Here is a 6,000-nt window from a genome sequence, read left to right as displayed (position 1 = left end):
GTCCCTGCAGACTTTCAATCACGTAAATTATATCGTGGTTCTCCCATATTATAGTCCTGGCGGACTTTCAAATCACGCGAATCGTACTGCGGTTCTCCCATATTATGCCATGGTCCAGCCATAGTCTTTCTCATTTTTCGGCTTAAAGCCTCTAACTTCGAAGAGTCTCTTACGTCCCTTAAAAGGGCTCTCATATACACATGCATATTCTCTGATCCATAGCCCATCCGAACCTCTACAAATCCTCATTGATAATTCAAACATAAGTGTTCACCCCCAAGACCGGGTCAATTTCATATATTTTTATTTATCCATTTCACATACAATCCGCCCATACCTCTATAACGCCAATTAGCATGTGGCATAGAGTGCACAACGTGACTTTCACCATATCTAATAAACCAAAACATTCCTCCTTACTCCATATTTCATATACATGCGTTTTACGTACATACAACATTTTGACTAATACTTTTTATTTCATAATGCATCATAGAACACTCCAACATTTCATTTATTCTATCTATACACGATCTTATTAACACAACAAAAAGCATGCTTGTAACCGGCCATATATATTTACACACCATTATCATGCATGCATAACCTTTAACTTAGCAGTCCAAACATACACTTTCTTTAGGAGTCACAGAACATGAACTTATAGCACTATGAACCATTCAAACAGTACAAAAGCAACCAAACATTGAATAGCGGAGTTCAGGAACTCACTAGTAGAATACCTGAAAGCTAATACCTACTTTTCCTTTCTTTTCACACCTGAAATTTCTTCAGCAACAACTATTTTTCAAAGTATATTAACCGTATTAGAAACCCATATGTAAATAAACCATATATTGCTCGTTTGCAAGGACTTTTCAAATATTTATTGCGACCTTACATAATTCAGTACAAAACCAACAGATGAAAATTGAAACTTTTAACTTTCTCCACTTTCTTAAATCTATGAGTGTAGAAAGGTTAGAAAGCTTACTAGCTTGATATATTTTCAATCACTTAAACAGACTCCTTAGTTTAACATCTCCATGTAAACAATTCCTTAATCCTTCTTCTTTACCAACAAACCAGAGGAGAGGGTAGAAGAAAGAAAATGAAAACAAATATTAAAGAACTTCCCTCAAAATGTCCATTCCTTCTATATCTATAGCTGTTCTCGCACGTTTACTAACATTCATTCAATGAGTATCAACCAATGGTTTGTAATTATGTTGTCTCCCACTAAGAACTAGGTGGTTCTAACTCAACCAAACCAGATCTTAAAATTAACTATTCGCTAACCTAGTCTAATAATTTCTCCAATTCATATTAAAGCTCGCCTATCTTTTAATTTCTTCCAATTACATCCCCAAATTTTTCTAAAATACCAAACCAATAAAACCGAGTGTGACAATATTACTTAAATCTATTGCTATCAAGTTAAAATTATTTAAATATATTTCTTGCTTGAATATAATATTTCTAACAAGTTCACCTGTTGTGCTTCTATTCATTTTTTATGTGACTATTAAAGCACTTTAGCACTACCTTCATCCATTAAATTGGTTAAAAATTGTATGAGTTCATATTGAACATTCAATATCAAATGACCCAATACGCATTTGCCCATATCAATTAAAAAATATATAACTAAAGTGCCCAATCTAATGCATTACCAAGAACAACAGAAGGACTAAAGATAGGCTAAAAATTACACTATGCATCCAATATCAAATGGAAAAGAAACCCACATTTACTAGGAGTTCACTTCTTTAAAACCTAGAACAAATCTAAAGTCGTCAATTAGAAAAACTTTAATGTCAATGTGTTTACATACACAACATAAATTTCAATAACATTCAACCAATTAATTTAATGTAAATCAAGGACCACAATATTAATGAATATATATTACAATGACTAAATCCACATAAAAAATTCATGAACATAATGTATACTGTCAAAAGTTACCACTATCATTAGTCGAAAGGCCAGCAGTCGTCTTTGGTGAATCTAAAACCTCTGTTATCCATCGAACCAGCATATGCGCTATTGTTGCACTCCTTCCCTTTCACCTAAAAATTAACATTTTAAATTTACTTATCGTTTTAACAAATCATTTCACTATTAATACTCACTACAATGGTACCTTATCAGACTCTGTATCAGCCCAATCTCACCTGGCCTTGACTAACTCTTCATCTGATGTATTGTACTTAGAATCACTAACTTTTGTAGAAGCAGATAAGTTATTACCATCGTTACTTAACATATGAAAAGTACGAAAATTGTATCCAACCATTTCACATCTTAAACATGTGTAGTTCCTTTTCTTCCAGTCGTTCTACTTTGTTGGATTTTGGCTTGACCTTTTACAAGGGTCTTTTACACCTTTTCTTCTCTAATGCTTTAGCACAAAATCTTCATTTCCAAACATTAGTTTAAAATCAATTATAAATTCAAGAATTTAGGTAAAAAATTGTAGAAATACTGCTAAACCCTAAACCAAAAAAGTGTTTGACCTCTATTCGTTGATGAAGATGGTTGATTTCACTTTAAATACTTAGAATTAAAAAAAAAATCAAATATCTTTCAAATATTTCCAAAACATCCTCATTTGACTTATATCTTTAGGCTCAGATAACATGTGCTTTGCTACATTTTATTTTAGTTTCATTCCCCTTTCACCCTGATAGCAACACTTATAGTGTTTGTTTTGGTTGATCTCAAACACATAAATGGAAATGCTTTCGATGCAATTCTTGCTTTCGTTTTCTCTCTCACCTTTTTTTTTTAACCGATATGTTAGGTGAAACGGTTTACGTATGTCTCCTGCAACAATTCAACATGGATTCATCCAACAGCTGCAAAGGCCTCATTATTCCCCTATTATTCTAAGTCGTAGATTGTATTGGATCCCGTTGGAAAAAAAAATCTCACTATAATTGACACAGCCACAAAGGCCCAAAATAAGATAAGATATTAATCTAATATTAAAAAGATTATACATATTTTATAATTGAAGTTTGAGGGAAGAAAAAGTTTCTTACTAAATTTTATAATCTGCTACTCTTCTATATTGGAATTTAGGGTAAGTAGAGAGAAAATATGGTATGAAATTGTAATTTCACGTCATCTTTATTTTTTTTAATAGGAGAATGATACGTGAAATCATAGTTTCATACAATCTCTTCTCGTACGTGGAATTCTATCCAATTTAAAAAAAATTATTTTTTTTTCGAATTTTGAATTAATTAATTAAATTATTTAAAAAATTGAATTTAATTTCAATAAATAATTCAAATTTCGAGTGTTGGTTAAGTAACTCGATTGATTAAAAAACGAACTCATTAGAACGCAGATTTATCCTCCACCATTTTTTACTTATTTTGAACTAACATGAACATGTCGATCCACTTTCATTAACAGGGTGCAATATTGCAACTTTCAAAAAAAATAAAAAATAAAAAGGTTAGTGCTCAAAGTTAAAAGTGCTTCGAATTTTTGAACTTTTTACTGCGACTCCTTGATGGAAGTTATTGCGGCGTCTCTTGGTGACGCCCTCGTCTCTGCTTTGGTTCGTTCGGTGGTAGATATTATCTCCTCCACTCTTTTTATGAAATATGATGACAAAGATAAAATTTCATCAGAGCTCAAGAAATGGCAGAAGCTGCTGCTCAACATCAATGCTTCGCTTGAAGATGCTGAAGAAAAGCAAACCAGGAGCGCCTCAGTGAAGCTGTGGCTCAGCGATTTTGCTAGATAAAATGGCAGCAACAACCAAACAATGAAACACTAAGAGCATAAGCTCTTCAAACAGCAAGCAGAAAAACACAAAGCATCAAGAGCATAAGCTTTCGGTTGACAAGCAAAAGGAAAAAAAAATATGTTTGATTGAAACCGAATGATGATACCATTTTCATTTCATTTCAAAATATAGAGTTACAAAAGTGGAATGTTTACCTAACAATTTCCACTAAATTTGGCAACTTGCCAATTAATAATTAAAAATATGAAAGCATTATAGCTATCATTATGAAAGCATATTAGCTATTATTATGAAACCAAGTTGCATATCAACTTGTTTCAATTATAGCTATCATTACAAATATTAAAAATAAACAAAATAAACAAAATGCACCAAGTTGCTCCTTTGTTGCTTTACAGTTCATGTTCAACACTCCTCCTTGGACTGTAGGCAACAAACACCAATTGATTTCCTTAGAAATTCAAACCTGATTGTGCCAAGAGGCTTTGTCAAAATGTCAGCCAATTGATCTTGTGAGCTGCAATGTATTAGACTCACTTCTTTGGATTGGACAACTTCTCGAACAAAGTAAAACTTGAGCTTAAAATGTTTGGTTTTGCCATGAAAAACAGGATTTTTAGAGATGGAAACTGCTGACTGGTTATCCACCAAAATTTCAGTAGGCTCGAGCTGTTCTTCATTCAAATCACATAGCAACTTCCTAAGCCAAATGGCTTGATTCACTGCTGCAGCTGCTGCTATGTATTCGGCTTCAGCAGTAGACTGAGCAACAGTTTGTTGCTTCTTTGAACTCCAACTGAAAACTCCCGAACCAAGTGTAAAGAAGTAGCCTGAAGTACTTCTCATATCATCAACTGATCCACCCCAGTCACTATCTGAGTAGCCAGTTAATTTCAGCTCACTTCCTTTCTTGAACATTACACCAAACTTCAAAGTACCTTTGACATACCTGAGTATTCTCTTTGCTGCTTTCAAATGAGTTGTATTGCATCTGTGCATGAATCTAGACAGTAGACTAACTGAATGCATAAGGTCAGGTCTAGCTGCTGTCAAGTAAAGTAAACATCCAATCAGGCTTCTATACTCCTTTTCATCTACCTTTTCTTCATTTCCAAAGCTGTTTAGTTTCTCTCCCACAGCTAATGGTGTGCTCACTGGTTTGCTGTTTTCCATATGAAACTTAGTGAGAATTTTCAAGGCAAATGCATGCTGGCTGATAAAAATGCCTTGATCAGACTGGTCTACTTCCATACCAAGGAAGTAAGTCATGATTCCCAAGTCTGTCATGTCAAACATGTCTTGCATATTCTTCTTGAACTCCTGAATCAAATCGACCCTGCTTCCAGTCACTAATAGATCATCTACATATATTGAGACAATCAGCAAAGTCTCATCTTTGGACTTCTTTATAAACAAAGTTGGCTCACTCAAACTTTTCTCGAAATTGAGCTTAGACAGGTAAGCATCTATCCTGTCATACCAGGCTCGAGGAGTCTGTTTTAGTCCATAGAGTGCCTTCTTCAGCTTGTAAACCTTGTCCTCCTTTCCTTGAACTTTAAATCCATCAGGATGTTCAACATAAATCTCCTCTTTAAGGAAGCCATTCAGGAAAGCTGACTTGACATCAAGCTGATGGACCTTCCACTGTTTCTGTGCAGCCAAAGCAAACAAGAGCTTTATGGTGTCCAGCCTTGCTACTGGAGCAAATGTCTCCTCAAAATCAATGCCAAACTGTTGATTGTACCCTTTCACCACAAGCCTTGCCTTGTGCTTGTTCAAAGAGCCATCAGCATTGAATTTGGTCCTGAAAACCCATTTGACACCTATGACCTTCTTCTGATCAGGTCTGTCTACCAGATCCCAAGTGTCATTCTTATGGATCATGTCGATTTCAGCCTCCATAGCCTTCTTCCAGCTCTTGCTTCTTGCAGCTTCTTCATAGCTTGAAGGCTCAATAATGGCCACATTGCATCTTTGGTAGATATCAGCAATAGACCTGGTCCCTCTCATAGGAGTATCATCTACATTGGCATTACTAACTTCATTTTCTGCCAATTCCAGATTGTTGTCAATCTGCTCTTCTTCAAACTGACTTGTGTTAGAGCCATCTAGACTCCAAAACCTTCCTTCATCGAATTTGACATCCCTGCTTACCAAAATCTTCTTGGTTGAAGGATCAAATACTCTGTAGCCCTTCTTGCAGCTACTGTAGCCAACAAATATACCAGGAACTA

Source organism: Gossypium hirsutum, chromosome A08 (assembly GCF_007990345.1).
Source record: "Gossypium hirsutum isolate 1008001.06 chromosome A08, Gossypium_hirsutum_v2.1, whole genome shotgun sequence".
Classification (NCBI taxonomy): Eukaryota; Viridiplantae; Streptophyta; class Magnoliopsida; order Malvales; family Malvaceae; genus Gossypium; species Gossypium hirsutum.
The sequence above is the reverse complement of the archived record's forward strand: the minus strand, read 5'-3'. Positions refer to the sequence as shown.